This window comes from Balearica regulorum, chromosome W (genome assembly GCF_011004875.1).
Source record: "Balearica regulorum gibbericeps isolate bBalReg1 chromosome W, bBalReg1.pri, whole genome shotgun sequence".
In the NCBI taxonomy this organism is placed as follows: Eukaryota; Metazoa; Chordata; class Aves; order Gruiformes; family Gruidae; genus Balearica; species Balearica regulorum.
The window spans coordinates 30,932,960-30,951,701 of record NC_046219.1 but is presented as its reverse complement, the minus strand read 5'-3'; the positions used below and the strand labels follow the sequence as shown (position 1 = coordinate 30,951,701).

General features: G+C 46.9%; 1 protein-coding gene and 1 pseudogene across 1 annotated transcript in view; one reads left to right on the top strand and one right to left on the bottom strand.

Moving 5' to 3' along the window:
• Positions 1-18,742, top strand: part of LOC142599170 (dual specificity testis-specific protein kinase 1-like) — a 376,984-nt gene that overhangs the window by 48,907 nt on the left and 309,335 nt on the right. The window lies entirely within an intron of this gene.
• LOC142599352 (TATA box-binding protein-associated factor, RNA polymerase I, subunit C-like) lies at positions 14,444-16,568 on the bottom strand (annotated as a pseudogene).

Sequence of the window (18,742 nt, the reverse complement as noted above, 5' to 3'; positions counted from 1 at the left end):
ATAGAGTTAATTTTCACAAGCAGCCAGGACAGGTGAACCAAGTTGGCCAAGGGAGTATTCCATACCATGTGACATCATGCTCACCATAAAAGGGGGCTAGTTGGTGATGGGTGATTCAGCATGGCTCTGGGATGGTCTGAGTGTCTGGTTAGTAAATTGCCTTGTGTTATCACCTGGTTTGTATATTTTGTTGTAAGTACTGTTGTTGTTATTTCCCTCTCCCTTTGTTGTCCCTGTTATAGGTTAGGGGCAATAAAGAGCCAAAGTCCTTGCCAATTAAGTTAATTTGATTTATTAAAGCAAGCGACAGCAGGCAAAACAGCGCTGGGCAGCCAGGGAAGTCTCTGCTCCCGCCAACGGCTCGCGCCTTCCCTCCCAGACCCCAGAGTTCTTAGTCTTCTTAGTTCCGGCTTGTTGTACTCTGCGTCTGCGCGGCCTGTTGCTAGGTGGTCGTGATCTGCCCTCTGGTGGTCGTGGGGGGGGGAGGTGCTCCTCTTCCTCGCAGCTGAGTCCTTGACCTATAGGTAAACTTCCATATTTGGCCATTGCATTTGTTACACTTTAGCTATATTGCTCAACAAAAGGCCTGCAAGCTAGCTATATTGCTCTGGAATTAGCCACTTTGCAGGTTTCTTTTTGTTCTTTATCTGAACATAATTGTCAGTTTTTTTCAGTTCTGCCTTCTGAGTTCCTGTTATTTTACTTAACCCCTTTATTCCTTCATTTTATGAACAAACCTTTATATGTTTATTACAATCCCCCCTTTTTCTTTTCCACATTTTGTTCATTAAAACGTAGTAGCTCTCGATGGCTTAAAGCAAGTGTTTCTCTTACCTCTGGGTCACTTGGGAAATGTTATTGGTGTGGGGGAACTGAATCAAAGAAAATTCACTCAATAGCCAATGTGACTATTAAGCAGGTATCCTTTATTGCAGCGCTGGGAGTCGCACCGGGATATTTCCACGAACGTGCGTCTCGACGAGAAACAAATTGTTCGTGATTTATATTACAAAAGAGTTTACATATTCATTAGGTTTCTGATACATTTAATACATATTCATTATTATTCCGGGAACTCCTGAATATATGCTAATGTCCTGATATGCCTGCGCAGTTTCTTTCTCAGGTGGTCGTCAGGGGTCGTCCTCCTCAAATCTTCCTCTTTCTCCTCTTCTTCAGTGGACAGAGTTGGGTGACCTCTTCTTCATTATCCCCGTTTTGCAAGCTCAGCAACCTTGTTATCCATCCTGCCCAGATGGTCCCAGGCTTGTTGGCATGTTGGGCCTCCCTTTATCAGGTTGCCTCAAACTTTGTGTCTTTTCTAGTTCATACCCAAGGACTATTCCCTAATTTACAGCTTCTCTTATCCTGCTTCTGCATTCCAACTATTTTATTAATTGTTTTCTTTTGTACTGGAGCATGAGACAGGCGAAGCCTGAGTTTGTGGGGCCTGACTCAAGTATTGCCAAGTTATATTCTTTTTTTTTTTTAAATTGTTATATGCTAATTAGATTCCCCTATTCATTCCCCCCTTTTCATTAAAGTTGCGAATTCTTTCGCAAGAAGGCCTACAATACATTCTCTTTTTGCAATGTTCTCTTAAAGTATTTCCCTGACTCTACTGCGTGTCTTATCTTATTTTGTTTCCAGTTCTCATATTCTCCTGAAGTTCGCCTACTACACCAAAATGCACATTGTATTAATATACAAGTCAGGATTATAATCAGTCCTATAAGCAGGACAAAACCAAATAGCTGCCGGAGCCAGGTCGAATTAGGTAGCCAGGAAGTTAACTTGTGCCAAATTTCTTCAAAACCCCATGAGGTATGGTCTTTAGTTATTTTATGCAATATTTTGCTTTGTCTACGGATTTCGTCTAAATCTGTGGAGATTCTACCGCTTTGGTCTATGTACATACAACAGCTTATATCTATGGTTGCACAAACACCACCTTGTGAAGCTAATAATAAATCAAGGGCCATTCGGTTTTGAGTCACTTCTTTTGACAGACTAGTTATTTCAATTTGCAAGGCCTGTATTGCATCAATGGTTTTGTTCTCAATGTTTTCTATTACTGCTGAAATGTTCACTATAGTTTTTTTCTAGTTCACTTATCCCTAGCCATGGGAGAAACCACCTTACAAAACTATGGAACTTAGTAAACCTATCTGCTATAGCGTTATGAGTTTTCTTTATCCTTTTGAGGGAAGTTGTTATTCTTTCATCCTGTGGGTATAGTTTGTCAACGATAGTAATGTTAGGAACTAAAGCTCCAAGAGTACAAGCTCCTTTCCATCCTAGGGGCAATATCTTCATAGCCAGTGTACCACATAGCCAATACCATCCCGTTCCTAATGGGACCGGGAGTCCAGTATAGTTCAACCTTTGAAAAACAGGATCAATCAATGTCATATTTAAAGAAATGGACTTGTTACATTTTGAATATTCTCCTACAAAGGTGCCCTTTCCTGAACTTACCAAACAGCTATTACTCGAGGTACAATTCGCTATCACGTCTACCTTCCATTCCTGGTTCCATTTGGACTGGGAATCTTTTCTAAGGGTGGTGTTGGCCCAAAAAACCGGATTTGTCCAGGGGACATTAGATGGAAGCGGAACTCCTATTAAGGATATTCCGTGGCCGGAATATTTAGGCATCTGAGTGATGTTTTGGAAGTGTAGATTTTGATTCCATCCTTCTACCTGACTGACGTGGCTCAGGACTATTATTGTCACGAGTAGTGTCCAATTGATCATAATGTCCTTTTTATTTTTATCTTAAGGGGTGATTGTGGTTCCACAGTCCATGATGCAGGGACCTTCTTGATCCTTGAATCCACGCGGGCTGCTCTTTGATCTTGATTGCAGTGAGGGTTGTTAACAGCACTTGAAATGGTCCATTCCACTTCTCTTCCAATGGTTTACCTGTGAAATTCTTAACATAAACCCAGTCTCTGGGTTTAAAAGGATGTATGGGTTGATCTAATCCTCTAACTTGTGTTGCTAGAACAGTTTGTTCGATTATATTTAACTGTCTGTGACTATTACCTTTTCCTATTACACCCATCTGAATCTTGTTTGAGGTATTCGGGTTATTCTTTAAACAAATTTCGCACCTTTGGGTTACTTGTTTCACAGTAGTGTACAAATTTCAACTTACTAGCTTCTGGTTTAATTGTTTATATAAAGCATCTGTACCCCAATGTGTTTTCTTATGTTCATCTAAAACTAATTTCCATGACAAATTAGAGGGTACTATTATTCGTCCATCTGGAACATAAAACCATCCATCTTTTCCTTTGTTACCTTCTAAATCATTGATTAATTTTTTTATCTTCTTTGGAATACTTATCTGGCTCCAAATCAGAATTTGGAATTTGAAGTTTACCATCTGGAATTAAGGCTGCCATCACTTTACCCTTTTCTGCTGCCTTTCTAGCCTCTGAGTCTGCCAATTTATTGCCAATCTCTTGGTCGGTGTTACCTTTTTGGTGCCCTTTACAATGCATAATAGCTACTTTTTCTGGAAGATTTACGGCTTCTAATAACTTTAGAATTTCTTTTGCATGTTTAATATATTTTCCTTGAGCAGTGAGAAGTCCCCTTCCAGATAACACCATGGGCATGTACAACTCCAAAGGCATACTTTGAGTCTGTTCAGATATTAATCTTCTTCCCTCTTGCCAGCTCTAATGCTCGGGTTAGGGCAATGATTTCAGCCTTTTGTGCTGATGTCCCTGCAGGTAATGATTTTGCTTCTATTACCTTTTGGGTAGTGGTCACAGCATATCCCGCTTGGCGTTCTCCGTGTTTCACAAAGCTGCTTCCGTCTGTATACCAGGAGTCCTCGGCATCGTGGAGCGGCTCCTCTTTTAGATCGGGACGGCTGGAATATACTGCTTCTATCGTTTTTAAACAGTCATGGACCACCGGCTCCGAGATTTCCCCACTAAGGAAAGAAGCTGGGTTCACAATGTTAGTGATGACTATAGTTATATCATCTCGTTCCACTAGTATTGCTTGGTATTTCAGAAATCTAGAGGGGGAAAGCCAGTGTCCTCCTTTTTGTTCTAACACGGCTGAAACCGTATGAGACACCATTACTGTAATTTTCTGGCCCATTGTAAATTTGCGTGCTTCCTGTACATTCAGGATAACTGCAGCTACTGCTCGTAGACATCCAGGCCACCCTTTGCTTATTTCATCCAATTGCTTAGAAAAGTAAGCTACTGCTCTTTTATAAGGGCCTAGTTGCTGAGCTAGCACCCCTAAGGCTATTCCTTGCCTCTCATGAGAAAATAGCCAGAAGGGTTTAGACACGTCAGGAAGACCTAAAGCCGGTGCTCTCATCAGTTCTGTTTTCAGTTGTTCAAAGGCTCTTTTTGCTTCTCCCGTCCAGGTCAACTTTAACTGATTATCTTTTAGTACAATAGTTTTATTAAGAGTCCATAATTATATATATCCATAATTTGCACCATCCTGTCATACCTAAAAAGGTCCTAAATTCTTTTGCTGTTCCCGGCAATGGTGTGCGGCAAATAGCTTCTTTTCGACCTTCTCTTTGTCCTCTCGAGATCTCAAATCCGAGGTAAGTGACTTGTTGCTGAATCACTTGGGCCTTTTGCTGGGAAACTTTGTATCCACTCAATCCTAGAAAATTTAACAAGCTCACTGTCCATTGGGCGCAGTCCTCCTTAGTAGTTGTAGCCACTAGTAATAAAGTCCCTGTCTGAGATGGAGGAGTCCATGTTTCGAGTTCTCGGGCCAACTGGTTCCCAAAGATAGTAGGGCTATTCTTAAGTCCTAGAGGTAACACCGTCCAAGTTAATTGTGTTTTTCTGCCTGTTTCAGGATTTTCTGACAGCTTCTGACTCTCTGCTGCCAAGGGCAGACAGAAAAATGCATCCTTCGGGTCCAGTATGGTAAACCAAATTTAGTCCTGTACTAGCCAATAATTCTTCCCATCCGGTTTCTTCACCGGTAAAATTGGGGTATTATACTCTGATTCACATTATATGAGCAACCCGTATTCTATAAAGTTGAATATTAACCTTTTAAATTCCTTTTTGGCCTCTATTTTTAATGGGTATTATTTTGTCTTACTGGATTTGTTCCAGGTTTAAGGATAATTCTTATGGGTTTCGCTCTTCTGGATCTACCCGGGACCTCATTAGCCCGTGTCAAAAATGTCACTGTATTCTTCACCTCCTCGGGAATTCCTTTGTTAGTCTTAGGTTGCTCCTGCAACATAAAAACTCTTGCCTCAATGGCTTTAGATTCAGGGATTAATAATTGAACTTTTCCATCTTTAAAGGTGATCTGCATTTCCAATTTACTCAATAGGTGCCGTCCCAAGAGTGGTATAGGACATTCAGGCATATATAAAAATTGGTGAGTTATCCATTGTTTTCCAAGCTTAAAATTTAAAGGATGGAAAAGGCACGCTGTTCCGCTTTCCCTGTGGCACTCACAATGTTTACTGTATCATCGCTCAATTTTCTTTCATAAGTATTTAACAGAATAAGTTGCCCCGATATTTGCAAGAAAATCTATTTTCCTTTTTCCCAGCTCTACTGTAGCCAGGGGTTCTGCTGGGGAGGTTTCCCCCGGTCCCCTTCAGGACCTAGTTCAGGGGAACTGAGGTTGAAAGGGAGCTGCTTATCGTGCCTCCTCCAGAACCTCTGGACTGATAGGAACAGGACCCCTAAAACGGTCCTTAAATTTCTGATAATCCCATTTTCAATGTCCCAGTTCTTTACAATATGCACACTGATGATCTCCTAAGGTATTACTGGTATTTTGTGCTGGAGGGGCCTCGCCTCTCCCCCTTGGTATTGCCGTCCTCCCCTGAAGTTAGTTTGCTGACGCTTCCTGCAGTGCAGCTCTCAGGTTACCCTCTCTTTCCCTGTCTCTCCCTGCCTGTCTCCGCTCTTTCATTTTCTTGTTGTTCTTTTCTAACTTCCTTCTACAAAACAACATCAATTGTAACATTGTATTATATTCCAAATTCTTATTCTTGGGCTGTTTTTTAAAACTTCTCCGCTCTGATTACTTCCCATTTTACTATCTCGCCAACCACAAACAATCTTTACTATTTCGGTAGCACACTCCTTTTTCTCAAGGGGTTCACACTTTACACTTAGCACACTCTATGTCTGTCCCAGATTGAATTCATAATTTCTGTTTATACCATAAACATTCAAAAATGATTATTGATTCACAATATTTTTGGGGTGTCAAAAGCAATATTCTGATTCCCACATTTATCAACAATTCTACTTCAGGGGCTGCATCATTCAGATTTTTAGTTAGTCTTTTAACACAGCAATAAAGGACATCCAAACTTACATGTCAATGCTACTATTAATCTAAATAATTACCCACAAGGGTATCATTAATCATTCGCTTCGTCCTTCTCCGGCTGTTTCCCTCGCGGGATAACAGAACCGCGGATCCGGACTCCACACTCGCTTCGTACGTGATTGTATGACTCACACAAATTCAAACACCTCAAGTTATACTTGAGAAAGAAAAAAAGAAAATTCTTGAAACTGTAACTGTTAAGCTCCTAAACAACCAATACCTCCAGACAGTTAGTTTTCAAGTGCGTGTGTGTGTGTAACAGTAACTGTTAAACTCCTAGACAACCAATACCTCCAGACAGTTACAAGTGCGTGTGTGTGTGACAGTAACTGTTAAACTCCTAAACAACCAATACCTCCAGACAGTTACAAGTGCGTGTGTGTGTGTAACAGTAACTGTTAAACTCCTAGACAACCAATACCTCCAGTCAGTTACTGTCCCAATGTATGCGAATAAGACGCTAGCAGTCCCCCATATGCTCAACCCTGCGTTATAACGTAACGACCTACGGGGAGCCACCAAACAACCGGTTCCAAAAACAGAGTAGTAACTGTTAAACTCCTAAACAACCAATACCTCCAGACAGTTACTTAAACAAATAAAAATAAAAGCAAAATATTTTAAAGAATACCTTTCAATAGATGGTCCTTGTCTGCCCCCGCAGTGATCCGATTGAGGAGAGGAGTCTCTCCGGAGAAATCCCCGGGGGTACCCAAGAGAGTCCCAATCTCAATGGGTCCTGCAGCCAGGCAGAGAGGGTCCCACCTGGGTCGCCAATCTGAATCAAAGAAATTCACTCAATAGCCAATGTGACTATTAAGCAGGTATCCTTTATTGCAGCGCTGGGAGTCGCACCGGGATATTTCCACGAACGTGCATCTCGACGAGAAACAAATTGTTCGTGATTTATATTACAAAAGAGTTTACATATTCATTAGGTTTCTGATACATTTAATACATATTCATTATTATTCCGGGAACTCCTGAATATATGCTAATGTCCTGATACGCCTGCGCAGTTTCTTTCTCAGGTGGTCGTCAGGGGTCGTCCTCCTCAAATCTTCCTCTTTCTCCTCTTCTTCAGTGGACAGAGTTGGGTGACCTCTTCTTCATTATCCCTGTTTTGCAAGCTCAGCAACCTTGTTATCCATCCTGCCCAGATGGTCCCAGGCTTGTTGGCATGTTGGGCCTCCCTTTATCAGGTTGCCTCAAACTTTGTGTCTTTTCTAGTTCATACCCAAGGACTATTCCCTAATTTACAGCTTCTCTTATCCTGCTTCTGCATTCCAACTATTTTATTAATTGTTTTCTTTTGTACTGGAGCATGAGACAGGCGAAGCCTGAGTTTGTGGGGCCTGACTCAAGTATTGCCAAGTTATATTCTTTTTTTTTTTTTTTTAAATTGTTATACGCTAATTAGATTCCCCTATTCAGAATGGTTCCAATACATTTACCTTGTCCTGTAACCGATGTTAGGGTTATACCTGGCGTTTTAGGATCCTTCCAGTAGCACTCAGCTGGGTTGCTTCCGTTAACTCGTTTGGGGTTTTCTGATATCCCTACTGCTTCATAAAAAGGAGGTTTAATCGTAAAACAAAGCCAGCAACGGTTAGTCAGGTTAGGTTTGGTTACATTCAAAAGCTGATAAGTAGCCTGCATAAGCTTCCAAAGGGCATTTTGTGGAGGTTCAGGACTGGGGGGCATAAAAGTCTTGTTCCCAAAATCTAGAGAATCATTTTGAATTGATTGTTTTCTAATGAGTATTAGGCATCCGCTATCGGTTCCAGGTTGCCAATATCTTACCCCCCAGGTTCCTCCTACTAACCATCCAGGGTCTTGGGGTTCCAGAATTAAGACCCCTAGAGATATACAGTCTCCTCTTTTCCATATGTTACCAGATTGGGCATAACCGGGTGGGTTACATCCATGTGGTTCCCAGGTAACCTTGAGATATTTATCTTTCTTTGGAGGCGTCCACCCCATCGCAATAGTTTCACACCCCCAATAAGCACAATAATAATCATAAGGGGAATTACAATATCCACGTCCTGGGTTTGAACTGGGGCACCAATAGGTAGCTTTAGAATTCCACCCGAAGCGGCGTAAGTTGTCTGGCTTACAGTCTTGACCCATTAGCTCACAATTAGTCACTTTAAAGAAAGGAGCTCCTGCAGTAACATTGATTTTAAGAATTTTAGAGTCTTCCCATCTACTTAAAGTCCAACTAAAAGGTTGATGTTCATATTCTCCATTGGCAATAGAGCAAATGGTTAAAAGCACACAGCTAATAGTTTGCCAAAAAGGATAGGGTCCCCGCCAATTGGGTATCATGATGCTAATCCTTTGTATTTCCCAAGGGTGTCTGCCTTTTTGTATCTTGTTGTGGGGATTTTCCGGGTTTTACAGGGGACTTAGAATCCTTGGGGCAATTCTTGCAGCATCGCTGCATTATCCCATTCGATTGGTTCCCGCCTCCACGATTTCTTACCTCTCTGCCTCGCCCGCCGACTCGGGTGCTTCGAGCCGCGGGGTGTACCATCTTCTCGGCAGCAGGGGTATTCTTCAGGAGGTCCGTCGATAGGCCCCTTTTCTTGTTTGACATCCTATCTTTCACCAATGGTGAGTCACACCGGATTCCCTTCAGGGCTCTTCGGCAGCACCCTTTAATAATTTGGACTACCAGCAGAGCTGGTTCGTTTAGATGGTAACAGTAATTTTCAGGATTAATTCCTTTAATAAAGATTTCCCACCACTGATGGGATTCCTTTGGCAGTTCTCCAGTTTCTTTCCCCAATTTTAGAGCTATTCTAGTACATTCCCTTTCAAAGTCATAACATGCATCACATATTCCCCTAGGAGGCCTCCCTCTATGGCAATGGGTCCACCACCGTTCTTGGCAAACTTTACAAATAAAACATACAAAAGGATAACATTTACAATCTTGATTTCCACAATATATAGACATTTGACCCATGATAATTTAGTTTCTAGCATTAATTTTGTCAATTGTTTCTTTATTTCCCCATTCATCCTTTCAACCATTCCAGAGCTTTGGGGGTGATATGGGGTATGGTATTCCCACTTGGTTCCCATAGGGATTAGGGCTTCTTTGATAGCTTTAGAGGTGAAGTGTGGTCCCCTGTCAGAGTCAATTACCCCCACTATCCCATATCTAGGGACGATTTGTTCTAAAATGGCTTTTATCACCACTTGCGCAGTGGCCCTGGCAGTTGGGATGGCTTCTACATAGTGTGTGAGGTGGTCAACCATTACTAATAAATACCGATATCTTCCTACTTTAGGGAGTTCAGTAAAATCTGTTTGGACTTTTTCAAAGGGTCTGAGAGCTATTTCTCTTCCTCCAGGTACTTTTTCTCTTAATTGTTGTTTGTTTACCTTTTGACAGTTCAGGCATGCACTCATTAGTTGCTTAGCCAAATTATAAATCCCCATGCATACATACTTGTTAGCAAAGTGGTCTACCATGGGTTGTACTCCCCAGTGAGAGTGGGTTTTATTATGTAATTCCTGCAATATTTTCCAGGCTAGCCCCTTTGGCAGGACTTCTCTGCCATCCGGTAAGAACCACTTATCTCCCTTTTGAGATGCTCCTTCCTGTTTAAGTATTTCCTTTTCTTTATCTGTGAATGCCAATGGCATCCTTCCCGGGGGTTCAACTCCTTTGTCTACCACAGTGTCCCTTTGATAGAGAGTCAATAATGCTGCCCTTTTTGCCTCCTCGTCAGCTAGATTGTTTCCCGTACCTGTGGTGTGGTTCCCCGCTGGTGCCCTTTAACGTATACTACTGCTATTTCTGTAGGTCCTCTTAAAGCTTCAAGAGTTTGTTTGATTAACTCCTCGTGGATCAATCCTTTTCCCTGTGAATTTATTAGTCCTCGTTCCGCCCAAATTTTTCCAAAGGTGTGTACTGCCCCAAATGCATATTTCGAATCAGTGTAAATAGTTCCCCGTTTTCCTTTAAGCAATTTCAAAGCTCTTAAAACAGCATATATTTCGCATGCTTGAGCGGACCAAGATTTGTTCAGGGGCCCCGATTCAATGACCTCTAGAGTTTTCCCATCAACTAGAGCATATCCCGATTTTCGGGTTCCTTCTATTACTCGGGAGGACCCATCCACATATCTCTTTTCACCTTCTTCCAATTCTTGGTCCTCTAAATCTTCTCTAATCTTAGTCTGCTGTTCTATGCACCGAATGCAATCATGGGTCAGGGTCTCTACCGGCTCTCCATACAAAAATTGGGCAGGGTTTTGGAGGGAAGTAGTTTCAATTTCCAGTTTTGGGGAATGTATTAAGATGCTTTCATATTTTAGTAATCGAGCATCTGTGATCCATTTCTCTGCCTTTTGTTGCAAGATTCCCCGAATATTATGGGGGGTATATACTTTTAAATTCCCTCCAAAAGTGATTTTATTTGCTTCCTCTACCAAAAGAGCGACAGCCACTATAGATTGTAAGCATGATGGCCATCCCCGACTAACGGGGTCTAATAATTTTGAAATATATCCCACAGGCTTTTTCTTCCCAGCCCATTCTTGGGTTAGTACCCCATAAGCTGTTCCCTCATGACTGTTCACGAACAGGTAAAAAGGTTTTCTTACATCGGGTAGACTTAACACAGGGGCATTTACTAGGTCTTCCTTTAAGTCTTCTAATCTTTTATCATCTTCCTCACTCCATTTGACTAGTCCATCAGTCACCAGCTTTTGATACAGGAATTTAACCTTATTGCTAAAATCCTCAATCCACTGCCGACAATACCCCAATAATCCCAAAATCTGCCTTATCTGTCTTTTGTTTCGGGGAGCTGTCAAGGATAAAATGCCATTCACTCTCTCTGGGTCCAATTTCTTACAACCCTTAGTGATCCAGTGTCCTAGGTATTTCACCTCCTCCTCAGTAAATTGCAGTTTAGACTTGGACACTTTCAGTCCCTGGAGACTGAGGAAATTCAGTAATTTAATACTCTCAGTTCTTACAGCTTCTTGATCAATTCCTGCTAATAACAGATCATCTACATATTGAATGAGGGTTACTCCTTCTCCCGGGTGGTAATTTCTTAATATTTGCTCCAAGGCTTGGCCAAATAGATTAGGGGATTCCGTGAATCCTTGGGGAAGTACGGTCCATCTTAGCTGCTGTTTTCGATGGGTGTCTGGGTCTTCCCACTCAAAAGCAAAATAGTCCCGGCAATTTTCTTTTAATGGGCAGGCCCAAAAGGCGTCCTTTAAATCAATCACCGAGTACCATTGATATTCTGGGAATTACAGGTACTCCAAAGGGTTCTCCCTTGGCCCCAACTACCTGTACTTTTTCTCTTGAGATTGTGCACCCTTGGGGAAGGGCCTGGACGGTAGATCTTTCCGCCCCTGAGTCCACAAGGAACTCGATTTCTTGTTGCTGGGGACCTACTTTAAGCTTTACCAGGGGCTCTGTTTTTTCCTGTGTCCCCAGCAAATAGAGCCCCCGACCCCCCTAGTCTTCTTGGAATGCCTTCTCATCTGCTTTCCTCCTTCGACAATTCTTTTTCATGTGCCCTCTTTTTCCACAGTAAAAGCACTCCACTCCCCCCTTCTTTGTCCTCCCTTCTCTGTCCCTTCTTGGTCTCTCTTTTTCAGAATCCCTTCCATTCCTCCTTGGGGGAGGTCTCCTTGAAGGAGGTCCCCCTTTTTGTCCCTCTCTAACTGCAGCTACCATCATTCTTACTTGCTTCTTATGAGATTCATCCTCCCTACGTACATACACCTTCTGGGCCTCCCTTAACAACTCATCCAAGCCTCTCCCTTGCCAATCCTCCAGCTTTTCTAACTTCTTTCGAATATCCATCCATGATTTGGCAACAAATTGGGTTTTTAAAAGTGCCTGCCCCACAGGTGAATCAGGATCTACTCCAGAGTAAAGTTGGAAGCTCTTTCTAAGGCGCTCTAGCCAATCTGTGGGGTCTCTGACATCCCCAGAATTTAAGGGGACTACCACGAATCCTATGCCTAGGATTTGAAGTGGCTGTCCTGGCTGGTTAGCATTGGGATTAGGGAGCATTCCCATGCCTACTTCTCTAAGGGGAAAAAGTTTTGACTCCTCCTGCCTTCTTTTTGTCTGACTTCTGGTCGTTGGGCGGGCTGGTCCTGGAGTCTCGGAATCGGAGTCCGACTCCTCATAGTGGTCCCTTATAGGGGCCGTAGGATTAGGCGGTGGTAAAGGTGCCGGGGGTGGAGGAGGTGGGACATATGGCGGGGGTGTTCCTGATATCTCTTCTCCTGACCGGGTCTTTTTCTTTTTCTCTTTTGTATTAAGGGCGAATAACTTAACTCTGGTTTTGCCCACTATCCACAGTGCAGCATACTCACTTTCTTCCAAATTAAAAGGTTCTTTTGAGTTTACATAAATATTTAAGGCTTGACAGACCCAATCCTCAAAGGCCCCATACACAGGCCAATAGAGGTTGTCTCCTCTAATCTGCTTTCCACCCCATACTTCCATACAATAGTGAATCATTTTTACTTTGTCCTTTCCCTTCCTAGAGGGAAAATTATCCCAATAAGTTATCATTAGTCCTAACGGACTGTCGGGTGGAATCTGTGGGAGCTTTACCTGGGGCTCCCCCCCCCATGGGATCAAGGGGCTTGCTTTTCCCGTATCCCATCTTCCGGAGTGCCTTCGTACACACACAGATACGCTGCCCCCTGTTCCTGGCCCAGTCCCTCGCGGGATATGGGAACCGCAGTACTTAGGGGTCCACACTCACTTCGTCCACAATCGGACGTCTCACACAGCACACTCTGGGAAACCCAACCCCAACCGAACGGTACTCCAGCCTATACTTACGCGTCCTGCGTCTTCGTTCGGGGCTTCGTGCACAAAGATTAAGGGGTTGCCGGCTTTCTTTTGCTTGCTGTCGAATTTAGGGTTCGTCGGTCGGGGTCCGAGTGAGTAGCTCGGAGCAGGGCCGCTTTACAGCGGGGCGCCTCCCCACTACCGGGTTTCCCCACCAGATTTCCCGATCCGAGTCACGGCACCAAATTGTTATAGGTTAGGGGCAATAAAGAGCCAAAGTCCTTGCCAATTAAGTTAATTTGATTTATTAAAGCAAGCGACAGCAGGCAAAACAGCGCTGGGCAGCCAGGGAAGTCTCTGCTCCCGCCAACGGCTCGCGCCTTCCCTCCCAGACCCCAGAGTTCTTAGTCTTCTTAGTTCCGGCTTGTTGTACTCTGCGTCTGCGCGGCCTGTTGCTAGGTGGTCGTGATCTGCCCTCTGGTGGTCGTGGGGGGGGGAGGTGCTCCTCTTCCTCGCAGCTGAGTCCTTGACCTATAGGTAAACTTCCATATTTGGCCATTGCATTTGTTACACTTTAGCTATATTGCTCAACAAAAGGCCTGCAAGCTAGCTATATTGCTCTGGAATTAGCCACTTTGCAGGTTTCTTTTTGTTCTTTATCTGAACATAATTGTCAGTTTTTTTCAGTTCTGCCTTCTGAGTTCCTGTTATTTTACTTAACCCCTTTATTCCTTCGTTTTATGAACAAACCTTTATATGTTTATTACAATCCCCAATAAACTCTCTTTATCCCAATCCACGAGGTTTGCCTTTGTCTTCCCGTTCTCCTCCCCATCCTGCTGGGGGAGGGGTGAGCGAACAGCCGCGTGGTGCTCAGCTGCCGGCTGGGGCTAAACCGGGACAGGAGGTGATGGGGGGGCACGCGGGGGTGAGGGTGGATGCACACGGTTGCTCGGAGGCCCCATGCAGTGCTGTGCCGTGAGGGTACGCAAGGCGGGACTCACGCCTGCCGCGGGCCTTGCCCTGGGTTGGGAGCAGCTGCGATCCGCGGCATCACTGCCGCCCCATTGGCCCCCGCCTCTGTCACTCCCATGCCTCGACCCTGGCACCTTAAAGCGCTCGCACGCCCCCGCGTGGGCACTATGTAGGCACCACCCACGCACCGGCCCGCGAATCCCCGTTGGAGAGGAGCGCGCTGAGCTCCTGCCTGACCTTCCTCGCAGCTAGTGCTCCTCCCCCAAGGACTCCGGGGCAGAGGCTGGGCCAGGCGGGGTTTGTTGGGTGCTCACAGGGCCGTGCAGGGGCGTTTGCGGCGGGGCTTGGAGGCGGAGGAGAATTGGCTCTGGGAGGAGGGGATGCAGAGCTGGCTGCCGGGGGGCTCTAGGGAGCCCTTGGCCCATGCTGCCGGGTAGTCCTCCAGCGTCTTCTACCGCTTCTTGGGGATGTTGCGGCAGTACAGGTTCTGGGAGAAGAGCAAGACTTTGTTGAGTGCCAGCGATGCTGGGGAGCTGCCGCCCAGTGGGGAGCCTTCCTGAGTGAGTACGGGGGCCAGCTGGGGGAGAACATCAGAGAGGCCGTGTTGCTCAGCTCCAACAGCTCGGACTGGTAGGTGAGGGAGGAGGCGAAGCTGGCCGAGAGACTGTGCTGGTCCCAGGCTTGCTTCTGCCTGCTGCCTCTGTGCCAGGTTGAAGCTCGTTCTCTTCTCCCACCACTGCCCCCAGTACCCGGACCAGGCCGCCATCAGATAAGCGCTCAGGTCATCCAGACCCCGTGCTGGCTCTGGGGGCTGCGGCAGAGCAAGGATCTCCTAGTGCTGGATATGGCCCCCTTCCCACGTGGCCTGGCACAGCCACTGGTACACCTGCCTGTGCAGGGTGCTGGGATGTGCTGGCGTCTCCAGCCCTTTCTGGGTGAAGAGGTGCTTCTGGCTGAGGGTATGGGGCCAGGCATGCCGAGGGGGCTCCCCACAGCTTTGAAAAGCATCTTCAGCTTCAGCCAGCAGTGGTACAACAAGGTTGCAGCTGGGCTGGGCCCAGCCAGGGAGGGCTGGGGGCTGGCACAGGGCTCCTGAGAGTGCTCAGCTTCCTCTGAGGCCACTGGCATGCCTGTGTCCTTCCTCCCAGTCCTTGCTGATAATCACCTCCAGGTTGGACAAGTAAAAGGTCTGCTCTTCCTCTTCTGGCTGCCAGCCAGAGCCTCAAAGAGAGGGGAAGAGCTGGAATCTGCCGTGGCCTTGTCCCACCAGGTGGGAGTAGGGGGCTGTGCTGCCTTGTGGGTCAGCCTCTGGCAGATGATGTCCCCAGCCTAGCAGAGCTGGAAAACCAGCAGAGATTCCCACGGCCTGTCCTCCTGCAGTGTGGTGGCCAGCCCTGTGGGGATAGTGGGCATTGCCACTGAGGTCTGGGGCCTGGCCAGCAGTGGAGTCTGGCTCTGTAACCTTATGAGCATGCTCACTGCTGGCTCTTGCCCCCCACGTCCTTTTCTAGGCATTTAATCTCTTGCCCTGCGCATAGGGTTGTTCAGGGCTTTGCTTTTGCTTTTTCACCCCCTACCCCAGGGCACAGTGAGGGCTGTATCTTCCCTCCATCTTCACAGTCTGGGGGCTGTGTTGGGGCACGGGACACCCACCAGCAGCAGGGGTGCTGAGGTGCTGCTGGAGTGGGCAGTGGTGGTGTGGGAACTGGGCAGGCAGGTGCTGCAGGCAGCTGGTGATGCTGTGCAGCTTTTGCAGAGGCCCCACCAGCTGGCAGACTGACCAGCTGCCCCCTGTGGAAGGGCATGCCAAAAATTGCCTGATGAGCCCTGATGACAGGGCAGCAGCCGGTCCTAGTGGTGAGGCTGGGATGTGTGCACAAAGACCCAGCCCTGCAGCAGCCCTGGAGACCCATCTCTCACTCTGGTATTGCAGCAGGAGCAGCTCCTGGGTGCGGGATGCGCGGAGCAGCACCTTATGGCTCCTCCCAGGGCCCCTTGATGTCACGTGGGCGGAGGGAGGGAGGGCCTTAATCATGTGCACCCACTTCAGCACGGGCACCTGGCACCAGCCGCAACCGCTTGTCCATCATGGGGAACTAGGATGGGGAGCACAGCTCAGTGGGGCTCGCTCCAACAGCCTGTGGCAGCCCCTCTCAGCTGGATGATCCCCCTGCCCTGTGGGAGCTGGTGCTATGCTGGGGTCATGTGTCTCCCTTGGCTCCTGACTATCCCCTGGGTGTGGCAGGACTCACCTGGGTGGTGATGAGGTGCTGGGAGAGGTGAGCCCTGCCCAGGTACATGGGCAGCACCATGCACTCACCCTGCTGGCAGCCGACTTCCTCACCCACCTTGAACAAATCAAAGTGGCATCTCTCAGGGGCCTGCAGCAGCAAATTAGCACCCCAGGCTGGGGGATCCTCTCCCCCACCTGCCATTGGCCCCCGTGCCCCAGAGCCATGCCCAGGGCAGAGCTGTCCACCTGGAAGGTCTGTGCTGGGAAGGAGACCCCATCCATGCCTGGGGAGGGGTCGCTGGGCAGTCAGGCTGGACTGCCAGGGGCAGCTGCTCCCTCCTGCAGCTCCTGGGGTGCTCCATGATGGGGGCATGAGGTGGGAGCGGGGCTGGTGTAGGGCTGAGCACCCCTGGGAGTTTGGCTGTGCCCACGAGTCACCTGCCCCTCTCGGCTGTGGCTGTACGGGTTTTTGGCTGGGATAGAGTTAATTTTCTTCATAGTAGCTAGTATGGGGCTATGCTTTGGATTTGTGCTGAAAACAGTGTTGATAATACAGGGATGTTTTCATTATTGTTGAGCAGTGCTTATAGAGTCAAGGCTTTTTCTGTTTCTCACACCACTTCACCAGTGAGTAGGCTGGGGGTGCACAAGAAGTTAGGAAGGGATACAGCTAACAGCTGTGTGACAGCTGACCCAGACTGGCCAAAGGGATATTCCCTACCATATAATGTCATGTTCTGTATAGAACTGGGGAAGCTAGCTGGGAGGGGGGATCACTGCTCAGAAACAGACTGGGTGTTAGGAGGTGGGTTTTTTCCCTCCACAGGTGGTGAGCAATTGCATTTGTGCATCACTTGTTTTATAGATATAGATATATTTGTTATTATTGTTGTTCTCTCTCTTTGTTATCATATTAAACTGTCTTTATCTCAACCCACGACTTTGGGGCTTTTTTCCATTCTCCTCCCCATCCCACTGGGGGGGGGGTAGGTGAATGAGCTGGGGTTAAACCACGACAGTGGCCAAGGAGGAAGGTGATGTAAAGGAAGTTTGGGGATGATGTCAGGGGACTTTAGGTAAGTGTGATGAGATCATTTCCAGTTGAGATGCCCTCATCCCTGCAGGTGGTGCCCAGACCCCATCTCCTCGACACCTCCTGTATAAGTACTCTAATTTATTATAATAAGATGGTAGCTGCTGTCAGAAAACAACCTGACCCCCATTAAACAGCCCCCATAGGTAGCCCTCACTGTCTCCCATCCTCTCTCCACAGGACACTCTGTGTCGTCCCCCCCCTTACACCCTGTTTGTAGCCCCCTTGTCCCACTGCATCATAGAATCATAGAATGGTTTGGGTTGGAAGGGACCTCAAAGATCATCTAGTTCCAAACCCCCTGCCATGGGCAGGGACACCCTCCACTAGACCACATTGCCCAAAGCCCCATCCAACCTGGCCTTGAACACTTCCAGGGAGGGGGCATCTACAGCCTCCCTGGACAACCTGTTCCAGTGCCTCAACACCCTCACAGTAAAGAATTTCTTCCTAATATCTAATCTAAATCTACCCTCTTTCAATTTAAAGCCATTACCCCTTGTCCTATCTCTACGTGCCCTTGTAAACAGTCCCTCTCCAGCTTTCTTGTAGGCCCCCTTCAGGTACTGGAAGGCTGCTCTAAGGTCTCCCTGGAGCCTTCTCCAGGCTGAACAATCCCAACTCTCTCAGCCTGTCATAGGATGATCTTTGTGGCCCTCCTCTGGACTCGCTCCAACAGGTCCATGTCCTTCTTATGTAGAGGGTCCCAGAGCTGGATGCTTTACTCCAGGTGGGGTCTCACGAGAGTGGCGTAGAGGGGGAGAATCACCTCCCTCGACCTGCTGGCCATGCTTCTTTTGATGCAGCCCAGGATATGGTTGGCTTTCTGGGCTGCAAGTGCACACTGCCGGCTCATGTTGAGCTTCTCATCAATCAATACCCCCAAGTCCTTCTCCTCAGGGCTGCTTTCAATCCATTCCTCGCCCAGCCTGTAGTTGTGCTTGGGATTGCCCTGACCCATGTGCAGGACCTTGCACTTGGCCTTGTTGAACTTCATGAGGTATGCATGGGCCCACCTCTCCAGCCTGTCAAGGTCCCTCTGGATGGCACCCTTTCCCTCCAGCATGTCGACTGCACCACACAGCTTGGTGTCATCAGCAAACTTGCTGAGGGTGCAATCAGTCCCGCTGTCCATGATGTTAAATGATGCTGGTCCCAATACTAACCCATGAGGAATGTCACTCATCACTGGTCTCCACTTAGACATCGCGCTGTTGACCACAACAACTCTTTGAGTGCGACCATCCAGCCAATTCCTTATCCACCGAGGGGTCCATCCGTCA